Genomic DNA, 13,295 nt, shown 5'->3' with positions numbered 1-13,295 from the left:
TACACAATTTAAAAATATCACGGTATGCCAGGTGTGCCAAATCTGGTGAATGACCAGACAAGATGGTATGGGATGGATTTTCCAAGTGTTTTATTAAAAATAAAAAATAAATAATCCAACAAAACACAATGTTTCAGCATCAGCCATATCAACACCAGTTCAAGGTCTGCACCGCTACAACTGTTCATTAAATAGTATTGTCACACTGGACCTGTCCCTGAAAAAGGTGCGGCCAATATGAGGTGGGTGTAGCCATGTTCCTGAGTTTTCAATTAGGAACAAAGAGGAAAAGACCATTCTTCAGCCTAGCACACCTCTTCTGGCAATCAAAAAATGTTTCCGATACACATCAGTACACCTTTGTGATTGAATCAGTGTGTCCAGATCTCATATCCTATTCTGGGATATGCATAGGATAATAATGAGTCATAATGAACTTGCATTAGAGAAATGCTTATCATAATGAATAGGCTCTTATTATTTCATTGTTCTAATTTTTTAAGTGCTTATATTTATTTTAAATTTCTTTGCATAAGGGTTGAAACTCACACATCTTCTTTGTTGAATAGTACTTAGAGAAACTGCTTTTAAATGTTGTTAAATGTTTTAGTTGTGTTTAACTTGCTGAAACATTCCCAAGTATCTCCCCTCTTATCTCTGTGCACTGGCTTCCAGTAGCTACTCGGATCAAATTTAAGACCCTGGTTATGGCCTACAAAAGCATCAATGGGCCTGTTCCCAGATATCTACAAGACTTGATCATCTGCTACACCTCAACTACAAATATTATGCAGGATGTATCTGCAGGACCCGGTTGTGGCTTTGAAGTGCTGAGAGATAGACGGACTTGAGCCAAATCACTCCCAGACTCTTAGCTGAGGAGGTAGGAAAAATGAGTAAGTTGTCCATTTTGATTGATAGATCATGACAGGAGGACAGGCTAGCTAGGAGGTGAAGAATCTCTGTTTTGGAGAGGTTGACTTTGAGGTGGTGATCAGACATCCATGCAGAGATGTATGACAGGCAGGCAGCAATGCGTGTGGAAGTGTCTGACGCTCCAGGTGGAAAGGAGAGGAAGAGCTGGGTATTGTCAGCATAGCAGTGGTATTTGGAAACATGAGAGGTGTAGCTCGAGAAGAGAAGAGGACCCAGTACTGAGCCCTGTGGGATACCGGTTGAGAGAGGCAGAGGAGAAGAACGAGAGCTCCGCCAGACCACTTAATAGGATCTAAAGTCAGATAGGTAGGACCCAAACCACCTTAGTGCCGTTCTTTTGATCCCAAGCCAACTAAGAGAGGAGAGTAGAATCTGGTGGTTGATGGTGTCGAATGCTGCAGACAGATCGAGGAGGATGAGGACCGAGGAGAGGGAGGCGGCTCTGGCAGATTGGAGACCATCAGACACCACCAGAAGTGCTGTCTCAGTGGAGTTAACAACTTTGAAACCAGACTGATATCCATCAAGGAGATGGTTCCGGGTGAGGAAATCAGACAGTTGATCACAGGCCACCTGCTCTATAGATTTAGACAGGAAGAAGAGGAGCGAGACCGGTCTGTAGTTTTGGACCGAATGGGAATCCAGGGAGTGTTTCTTTAACAGAAATGAAATGAGAGCAATTTTAAAGGCAGGTGGGAAACAGCCGAAGGAGAGTGAGGAGTTGATGATCATAGAGATAAAGGTGAAGAGTTTCTGTGAAACGTTCTGTAGGAGTGACGATGGGATTGGATCAAGCGAGCAGGTGGTGACTCTGTGCGATATCAGGAAGTCGGAAATTTCAGATTCGGAGAGTGACTTGAATTTGGAGAGCATAGCTTCGCACGGAGGTCCAGCGCAAACCGGGCAGGGTGATGTTGAGAACTTGTCAGTGATTGCTTTGACTTTGTCTCTGAAAAACAAAGCAAAGTCATCATGAGAGAAGAAGGAAGAGGAGGCAGTGAAGGACACAGAAGGAATGAGAAGATGGCAAAGATTCTGTGTGGTTTTTTAGATGCAGACTGTATTTTGTTGTGATAGAAGGAGATTTTTGCTGCAAAGACAGCAGAGTGAAAAGAAACTAAGAGTGACTGGTAGGCATCCAGGTCCGAGCGGAATGCCTACCAGCCACTCTTAGCTACTAGGATCTGTACAGGATCTGTACAGAATAAAAGGATATGTACTAGAAAAGTAGTAAAATAAAGCTATGGATACACACACACATTTTCAGAACCGCTTGTCCCATACAGGGTCACGGGGAACCGGAGCCTAACCCAGCAACTCAGGGCATAAGGCTGGAGGGGGAGGAGACACACCCAGGACGGGACGCCAGTCCATCACAAGGCACCCCAAGCAGGACTCGAACCCCAGACCCACCGAAGAGCAGGACTGTGGGCCAACCCACTGTGCCACTGCACCCCCGCGAGCTATGGATATGCATCAGTAAATGTCAGTTTTGTAACATGCTTTCTTTGGACTTCATTGTGAAGAGCTCTATTTTGTGGGCAAAAAAAATATATAAATTCAGGCCAAGCATAACCCCTTGTAATTGTATATTAGTATCTACACAGAATGCCACATTTGCTTTACGGAAATCCATTCGTTTATTTGCAGTTCAATTTTTTTTCATTGTCAATAAGGAACTGCTTGCTTTGTATGTTAGTTTTGATGTCAGTTCATGAAACAGCACCTACAGATGTTCACGACATGTTCTTTCCATATGATATGGCAGACAGAGGGGTGCAGGAAATAACATTGCTGTCTAAAGTTATTTGGACAATGCAAGGGAATGCAAGTTCAGTCCCTGTTTAGTCTGTGTAGAGTTTGTATGTTCATCCTATCTTTATGTGAGTTTCCTCCCCACAATCCAAAGACATGTATTTGGTGTTCCGGTAGGTCTGAGTATATTTCCCCACAGGGATCAATAAAGCGTGATTATCACAATTTCTTGTTGGGCAAAAATAGCATTTCTTTCATCATTCCAGCAACCAGCCGTAAAATATGTCTTTGTATAAAGTAGGCCAACAGGAACAAATGCCAAATTTTGAAACATTTACAAAAATAACATTGTGTAATTTGATATTAAGATGAAGTCCACCAGATATTGTCAACAATGGTACAACTTCCAAATAACAATGCTGACCTCATACTCAACACGGGGGCATGCACCATGATCCACAGTTCAAAGCTCCTCCAGCTCAATTTGGAAAACTAATGGCATTTGAAAAGTTTTTTTGAAAAAGTGTACAATATGAAATACAATACAAATGAAATTTACTTTCATATAAAACATTTCTTTTTGTCAGCTTCCCCAGAAGCATGCCTAATAGGTCTATGAGTACTGCTCCTCACATCTGCACCTGATCAGCACCACCGGAGCTGGGAAAAAGACAACAAGCAGAAGCCGTAAGAGAGCTTCTGCAGTGGCCATCAGTCAACCCAGTTCTCTGCCAGAGCCTGCTCCAACAACCCCAGTGGTGCTCCACACCCAAACCTTTACCTGGTCACTTCTTTAAAGTACAACAACTTTCCAGAGAAGCACAAGGGATGCCTGCTGCAGCGTGAGCTTGTTTTCTCCAGTTTAATGCACATTCACACCGACACCAGCAACATCAGCACAGGCAGATTCTACAGAATCTTAAATGAGACAACTCAACTGCCCACCTGCAAAGAGTGCATTTGCCTGAGCCCCAGAAGTCCTGTCTTCTTCCTTGTCCTTGTCTTTGTCCTCATCCAGTATTCCATTCCCAAAGTCCCAGCGTCTGCATGATCCTGTTCTTCACATCGTCACTTCACCTCAAGCCAACAATTCATCACCATCTTTCTTCAACTGTAATTAAAACTTGGCACCTGGGTTTCCATCAACTCCAGCCCCCGAGTGGTTTGTGAGACTTCAATTTGGAGCACCTTGTATATGCTTTTCTAGCGCTAAGTGAATAAAACCTAGAGGCTTAATTTGAAAATTCATACATAGAGATTGTGATAGATTGTTTATTGAGAGATGCAGCGGGCTTGGCTGGGTCCCAGTCTTTGGCGGGTCTGGGGTTCAAGTTCTGCTTGGGGTGCCTTGCAACAGACTGGCATCCCGTCCGATCTTGCGCTCTGTGTTGCCGGCTTAGACTCTGATTTGCCCCGATCCCACTTGGGATAAGCGGTTTTAGACTGTGTGTGTGTGTGTGTGTGTGTGTGTGTGTTTATTGGGATTTGTGATGTACCAGATGGGTTTGAAAATCACTTAGGCCCAGCAAAAAGGATATGGCAATGACCAGCTTACATTTACATTTATTTGTTTAGCAGACGCTTTTCTCCAAATCGACTTCCAATGGGTACCATGTAGTGTTAGCAGCCCACGCACCTTATTCACCAAGGTGACTTACACTGCTAGATACACTTCTTACAATGGGTCACTCATTCATACATCAGTGGAACACACTCTCTCTGTCACTCACACACTATGGGTGTACCTGAACAGCATGTCTTTGGAGGGTGGGAGGAAACCCATGCTTTCTTTCCAAGCAACTTTCAATCATTAGAATACAACATACAGTAACAATGCCATTATTACTTACTTACTTATTAAACTAGCTTAGAAGTCTTATTTAATCTAGAATGCCCAGGAGGGGTGGGCAACCATTGGCCCTTGGACCCCCAGAGGTTTTTTTTCTCCCTCAATTTTCATTTGGGAGTTTTTGTTCCTTTCCTAGGAGCAGTGGGTTGGACTGGGTACTGCTCTCCGGTGGGTCTGGGTTCGCATCCCACTTGGGGTGTCTTGCGGCGGACTGGCGTCCCGTCCTGGGTGTGTCCCCTCCCCCTCTGGCCTTACGCCCTGTGTTACCGGGTAGGCTCCAGTTCCCCGCAACCCCGTATGGGACAAGCGGTTCAGAAAGTGTGTGTGTGCGTGTTCCTTTCCTGTAGGCATACTTATAGTGCTATAAAAGCATTATATTATGATAGTCTGTAGTCAACTGTCTTTGTTCTGATGTACTTAATATTCTTGCCTTATGCCTGTGTTAAAGCGTTCTGTGTCACTGCATGAGAAGAGTGCTCTATAAAAATAAATTGAATTGAACTGAATTGAATTTAGTGGAATCAAAACAGATTTTTGACATAATTCAAATAATTTTTTGTGTAATGTAGGAATTCCTTACTTTTATTGTAAAGAAAAAGTTGTAATAGTTTAACAGCCATCTTTGCCGTCACTGTGTTTGTTTGTCTCCTTGTGTTCATATACTGTATGTATACAACATGCAGATGCAAATCTGAAATTAAAGAGAACTGAAAAACAGAAAATCCACTGAAAAAGAAAACTGTTCATATCCAGCACTCAGAGCCACTTGAATAATAAGGAAGTGTGAGTTCACTGTAAGCATAATTCATCAAGTCTAATGCAATCAACCACTCTGGACTATTTCCTGCTAAATGAATGACCAGAGAATACCAATTGATTCTCCTACAGGCTAGACTCAGCAGTTATTTTGTTTTAGATTTGATCTTTTTCTCATCTTAGTGAAAGCAAAGAAGCTAAACATTCTATATCTTAAATACACAGAATGATGTTTGCAAAACATTTTACAAATACATGTAGCAGAATACGTTGTAAAAACAGAACTATTGATTTTTTTACCTTGAGATTAAAACTATTATCATTTGCAATTTTTATAAAATGCTGAATTAAAAACTCAGCTGCACTGTTTATTAAATCCATTATATGCTAATACAATTCTTTGTCGCTATATTTTAAAGTAACGTTTCTTAAATTTTATGTTGGTATGTCAGTGCACTGATTTTCCTAATCTAAATAAACACCTATAGAGGCAGTAACCTCAGTATAGGAAAATCAAGACTTCTAATCAGTCTGCTGATTAGTTAAATTAGCTAATTGACTGGGAATTGATAATCAAGACCCTAATTGCAGAGGTAGAAAGAAAACCTGTATAAACACACACAAATGCTATTAAAAAAATCGGAAAATGTATAACTTAAATACTTGCTTTTGAATATTTATAACAATGATTTAATGAATCGACTTCTGTTTTCAAAATGAAATAAACATTAGCATTGGTTAATGTTTATGGCTTTTCCGTAAGCAATTGTATACTACTCAGTTTAATTCTAAACCAGTGAAAATCACTGCACAACATTAACACAAACTGTCTTCTAGGTAACAATGTTGTATTTTCAAAGTAATGTTTTCTTTACCATTAAGATAAATCAATTCATTATGTATATATTCTGTATATCATCTATCATAAATCCATGTCTTAAATATTTGTCACATACTATATGTATCAAGTGTGGGGGGTGCGATGGCACACTGGGTTGGACCGGGTCCTGCTTTCCAGTGGGTCTGGGGTTCGAGTCCTGCTTGGGGTGCCTTGCGACGGACTGGCGTCCTGTCCTGGGTGTGTCCCCTCCTCCTCTGGCCTTACACCCTGTGTTGCCGGGTAGGCTCCTGCAACCCTGTATGGGACAAGCGGTTTAGAAAGTGTGTGTGTGTATATGCATCGATCTTGGTACAAATAAAATGCAGACTAGGCCAGCTGTACTTATGAAAGCTTCTTCTACTGGCTGTATGTTCACTGTCTGACTCCAAAGAAGATGAGCATAGCGTTCTACAGTTTATTATAAAGGACTCTGAGGTGTAAGTCGATGATCACAAGCAAGGCAGCTTTGGAGTGCCACAGATAACGTCATTAAGTTCTGTATGCCAGATTGCTGGCTCCTTTTGTAAATAAATCATCAAAGTCTCCGGACTGCCATCACTTTTTACAAAATTTAGACAATCATGTATTTCTGTAGGGGGGTGCAGTGGCACAGTGGGTTGGACCCCAGTCCTGCTCTCCGGTAGGTCTGGGGTTTGAGTCCTGCTTGGGGTGCCTTGCATCCATGGTTTCACACACACATTTTCAGAACTACTCGTCCCTTATAGGGAACCGGAGCCTACCCGGCAACAGAGGGCATAAGGCTGGAGGGGGAAAGGGACACACCCAGGACAGGACGCCAGTCCGCCACAAGGCACCCCAAGCAGGACTTGAACCCCAGACCCATCGGAGAGCAGGACTGCGGTCCAACCCACTGCACCACCACACCCCCATTTCTGTGGTTTCAGTCTTTTCACAAAGGTATGGCTTGCATTGTTTGTGAAATGGCCACCAAAAGGAAGAGCAGATATCAAACATATATGAGCTAACAGCTAAGATGTACTTGCAGTCATGATCAGAAATGCAATTAGTGATTATTTAATCTCAGCTGGATATTTGGTTTGCATGTAACACATCATCCTTTTGCTATTCATGATACAAGTTGTGTACCATGACTTTTGCATTCTGTATTCACTAGCATCATCTCAGTACAGACAGGTTTCAATTGTTCAGCTTATATTTTTAGAACCTCTTATAACTATGGGTTCCAATGAATCACTGGTTGCTTATACTGAACAATGTTTTTGGTATCAATGAAGTGCTGGTTTCTTGAACTGACAGATATATGTGGCACCTTTGATTTGCTGGTTGCTTGTATTCAAAGGCGTATGGCTCTTAAAATCAGCAATATGTTTTTTGGTCTTCCAGTGCCAGTATATTGACAGTGTTGACAAATGTCACTGAAATCGGGGGAAAATGATTACATAACATTTACATAGTATCATGTCCAGATGTGAGTCAGATGCAGACGCGTATTGTTGTAACGTCCAGACATGGACGTAAAGTATAATGATCCCACGTGAAGACTGTATTTATAAGTGCACAGTGCAAACTGGAAAATACAGTGCAGATGTGATATAGTAAACATATAACAAAGAAATGGACATGATATTTGTGCAAGTTACTAAATGAAACAGGAATATGTGATTAGAACATAGACGTGTCACGAAATAGAGGACTGGAACACAGGAACCAGACAGGCATACAGAATGGCTCAGGCAAGACCTCTCTTTGTCTGATACTGTAAATTTTGCTGATGTATATTATACAAGTAGCTGCCTACAGAATGACTCTGATATGAAATACACCGGTGACTGTAACAGATGATGCAAATTTATTGAGTTGTTCAGTTGAGAAGTGAAGTTGATCTAACTTGACGCATTGATGCACTGATGCATTCTAGACTAGAATGGGCCAAAAATGCCCCCACACACTGTACAAAGCTAATACATACTTATCCCAATAGACAAAGCTGTTATTGCAGCAACAGTAAAAAAGTACTAACATCCAGCACTCAGTACTACCAAGTAGTAATGTGCATATTTTTTTCGTCTTAGATATTTGACTGACTGAAACTGCTCATCCTGAACGGGGTCTCAGTGAGCCGGAGCCTAACCCAGCAACACAGGGCGTAAAGCTGGAGGGGGAGGGGACACACCAAGGACAGGATGCCAGTCTGTCACAAGGCACCCCAAATGGGAGTCCTGCTCTCCAGTGGGTCTAGGGTTAGAGTCCTGCTTGGCATGCCTTGCGATGGATGGGCGTCCTGTCCTGGGTGTGTTCCCTCCCCTCCAGCCTTGCGCCCTGTGCTGCCGGGTTAGGCTCCGGTTTGCTGAGACCCTCTCCCCCACTTGGGACAAACGGTTTCAGAGAATGTGTGTGTGTGTGTCTCACTATCAAACTGAAGGTACACTGAGAACAGACAATGACAAAGTGGCTAGGATAGGATAATACCTTATTAATCCCTCTGGGGAAATCCACAAACAGCAGCTCAACAAAACATAGAAGAAACGTGACATATACAAAGATAGGGGTACCACTGATGTTGATTGAAGGGGGAATCTGGGACTACAGCCTGCAGAAGAAAGGGTAAGTACAGTTTAAGCAAAGGCAAATGAAACGTGGGACAAATGCAATGCTGGGGAAGCAGCTGTAATTGGTATAACATCAGAGATATACCTTCACAATCTTTGGGATCCTAAGTACTGAGGAGTCTTGTGCAACACCGGAGCTGCAGCATCTTATACACATCAAGTTCAAAGTGTACCAAATTCCTCATTAACAGTACATTTTTTTTCATGCCTCATCTCAAAATCAAACTGAGGGCAAAGGTACACACACGTCAAGTGCTTTTTTCACTATATCATGAATCAAAAATCTAACAGATGGAAGGTTCGGTTTATAAATGAGTGATCTTATTTTGGGTTTTCATATGGACACAAATTCTGTCAAAAGATACCCTATTCTTTATTTTATTATATGAAGATGCCATACATAAAATACAGAACCCATAATATAACATTGCAAAAAAACAAAATATTCCTTAAACTGTGTCACTGACTGCGCCTGACGACGGCTTGCTTGACAGCCACCGCGGCCACCCTGTGACTAATCCTGGAGACAGAGTATAAAAGCAGCTGGTCCGATCCACACTTGGCCACGGAACCTCAACCTGAAAACAGGCACTCCTCACCCACACTCGGAGATCTCTATGACCCTCCACTCTGTGATTGTGAATAAGACTTTTGTGTTATAGAATTAAACGCACCTGCATTTGAGTCCTTCAGCCTGGGTTCCTGTGTTCGCCATGACCTAAGGTTCTGCCTCTTATATGCAGCGGTGCTCAACCAGCTACACCCTGCCATCTCCACTCAAGACAGCCTGCTGGGGTCCCATGAGCAGTCTCTGCACTGGATTGAGGAGACCCTCCTGCGGCTGGTACAGGTGCTCCAGATCAAATGGATCATGCAATCAACCAAAGCATCAATGATCCCTGCAGCCCCCGAACCAAGTTCTGCACCGGCTCCTTTTACAACTTGCCCCCCAACCAGAGACTCCCGCTTGGCTGCCCTGGAGTGGTACGACGGATCATCAGACAATGGCCAGGGCTTCCTGATGCAGTATGAGCTTGTGTGAGCTATCGCCCTGTGGACCTACAAAGCAGACGAAACAAAGATCACTCACCTAATCTCGCTCCTCACGGGCCCCACGCAGCACTGGGCCACAGCGGGTTGGAAGTCCCGCACTAACTCAACCTATGAGGCATTCAAGAAATGGTTTGAGGTCATTTTTGATCATCCCCTCGCTGCTCGAGCCGCAATCAACCGCCTAATGAAGATCTGGCAAGGCAGTTGCTTGGTGGCAGAGTATTCCTGGAGTTCTGGACTCTGGTTGAGCAGAGAGGCTGGAACTGTGCCTCCCTCCAAACCAGCTTCCAGAATGGCTTCCACCCCCGGATCCAGACTGAGCTCGCCTGTTGGGGAGAAGAGTGGACCTTCAATCGCTTTGTGGAAACGATGATAACTATTGACAATTTTGCCCGAGAGCGGACCCCTCGACTATGGTTGGCCTCGCTTGAACCCTGACCCACAGAGGAGGTTCTGGAATCGATGCGAATCGTTCAAGGCAGGCGGAACCACGATGAGAGGCAACGGCATTTCCAGGACCGGTTATGCCTTTACTGTGGCGCGTCTGGCCATCTTCATGTGGTCTGCCTGGTTCGCTTGCCATCACGGAAAACTAGTTAGTAAGTAAACTGCAAACTGTGCCAGTGACCCTGGAATGGGCGGGGAATTAGACAGAGACGCACTCTGGTAGATTCCAGGGCTTCAAGTTATTTTATGGACACCGACTTTGCTAGCTCCCACAATATTCCCAGGGCGGGCTGTAACGTGACGTTGCAAGTCAGTGCCCTCAACGGTCAGCCACTAGAGATTGGGGTGGTGAATTCATGTACAGAACTAATGCAGATGTCAGTCAGGGCTTGTCACTGAGAAGAGCTTGCGTTTTACCTGATCCGGTCCCCCAGCATGCCAGTCATCTTGGTCTTCTCCTGGTTTGCCCTGCATGACCCATTGTTCCAATGGAGCGGGGGGAAAAGGTCTCCTAGGGCCTGCAGTGTGAACGTTCCTGCTTGATGTTTCCCTGTCGGGCTACATCTATCGAGAATACTGCAGAAACACCACCGGTGGTGATCCTCCCCAAAAATTAAGATCTGGGTGAGATCTTTAGCAAAGCCCGGGCAGCGGCCCTTCTCCCCACAGACTGTGGCATTATGCCATTGACCTCCTGTCCTGCACCACTCCACCCTGTGGTAGGGTGTATCCCCTGTTCCTTCCCAAATAAAAGGCCATGCGAGAGTATATTGCCTCATAAAGCAGGCATTATCTGACCATCCACGTTGCCAGCCCCTGTGGGCTTCTTTTTTGTAGGGATGAACAGGGGTCTGAACCCCTGTATTGACAATCAAGGTTTGAATACGATTATACCCCATCTGTTGCCCTTGATTACTGCAGCTTTAGAAGAGGTATATGGTGCACAGATCTTCACAAAACTCGACCTCCGAAGCACATACAATCTGATCCGGATCAGGGAGGGGAACAAGTGGAAGACTGCTTTTAGCACCACCCTTGACTATTACAAATATTTGGTGATGCCTTTCTGGTTATCTAACTCACCTTCAGTGTTCCACCCCTTTGTTAATCATGTTCTAGGGGACCTGGTGGATGAGTGTGTCTTGGTGTACCTGGATGATATATTGATCTTTTCCAGGACCAGAAAGCAGCATGTACGACAAGTGAGGACAGGGTTCACACGGCTCCTGCAGAATCGCCTTTACGTCAAGGGAGAAAACTGTTTGCCCCACCAGCTGCGGGTGTCGTTCCTGGGCTACATCCTGGTGTGCTGGCACTTTTTCCATGATCTCCAGGCCACACAGGTGGCCAAACCCGGCCTACCTAATACACCCAACAGTAAGGAGTACATGCCAGTGAGACTGCGACCAGTACTCCTGCAGTGGGCCCATGACTCACCTTGGCATCCACCAAACACTTTTCCTCCTCCAGGGAAGGTTCTGGTGGTCCTCTATGAAAAAAGATGTCCAAGAGTACTTGGAGGCCTGTGCAACCTGCTTGCAGGCTACAACCCCCACCCAGAGACCCTCTGGGTTGCTGGAACCACCACCAGTGACCTCATAACCCTGGTCACACGTGGCAATGGACTTCTTTGTGGACCTTCCCTTTTCAGGTGGTAAGACAATACCTAAGACAATACTCACAATACTAACCTAAGCTGACCAATTTTTCATCTGATCCCCCTGCCAGGATACCCATGGCCCTGGAGATGGTGGAGGTGTTGTTCCAGCACATATTTTGTCTGTTCAGCCTACCTGAGGACATTGTGTTGGACCGTGGGCCCCAGTTCACCTTAAGGGTTTGGAAGGTTTTCTGGAACAAGATGGGGGTCTCAGTAAGCCTCACCTCCAGTTACCACCCCCAGTCCTTTGGCCAGGTAGAACCGTTGCAGCAGGACATCACTCGGTTCCACCACAGTTACTGTGTCCATAGGCAGCATCAGTGGGCCAGGTACATGCCTTGGGCCAAGTACTCCCACAATGCCCTGACCCACTCCTCCACAAGTATGTCGCCGTTCCAACGTGTCTTAGGTTACCAGCCCACTCTGTTTCCTTGGTGCCCTAACCCAAGCAATGTACCCCCAATTGACGCCTGATATCAGGCTAGTGGGGAGACGTGGCATGCCATCAGGAAACACGCCCAGCAGAGCACCCACCTATACAAACAGTAGGCAGACCGGCATCGATGAGCACCTGATGACCGCTCATCTGATGATCCTGTGCCTGACGACCACCACAGCCACCCGGTGACTAATCCTGGAGACGGAGTATAAAAGCAGCTGGTCCGATGCACTTGGCCACAGAACCTCAACCTAAAAAGATGCACGCACTCCTCGCCCACACTCCAAGACCTCTATGACCCTCCGCTCTGTGATTATGATTAAGACTCTTGCATTATAGAAATAAATGCACCTGCGTTTGAGTCCATCAGACTAGTTTCCTGTGTTTGCCCTAACACAGCGCTGCCATAATTTCAGCTGTTACTCAAATGAAGCTGACCTGCAAAATTTCTGGAAACCAAGCTACGTCCAAGAGCTAAACCCACGTTGACACATGAACAGTGCTGTTGATTAAAAAGTGGAATGAGAGGTACACAAACTCCTGTTCTCCATTCCAAAGCGTCACTGCTTATCTAGGAAAATTGGTTTGGTAGGTTTGGAAGGCATCCATGATGAGTCAGACCTATAGAAGCTGATTATACAGATGCTCCTCTACTTACGATGGTTTGATTAACGATTTTTTGAAGTTAAGATGGTATGGTAGGAATGCACATTTGGTAGAATTTGTACTTAGAATTTAGATCTGTTCCCATGTTTGCGATATACAGTACGATACTCTCTCCCAATGCTGGGAGATGGCAGCGAGCCACAGCATCCGCTCAACCATACTCACAGTCTCTGTATAGATCACGCGGACGAGTGTAAAGAACTGATTGAAAGTGTTGAAAGTGTTTTTTTATTTTGTACTTTCGCATCCCATCCTGTCTACTA

This window comes from Scleropages formosus, chromosome 15 (genome assembly GCF_900964775.1).
Source record: "Scleropages formosus chromosome 15, fSclFor1.1, whole genome shotgun sequence".
NCBI classification, from domain to species: domain Eukaryota; kingdom Metazoa; phylum Chordata; class Actinopteri; order Osteoglossiformes; family Osteoglossidae; genus Scleropages; species Scleropages formosus.
This window is presented reverse-complemented; position numbering follows the sequence as displayed.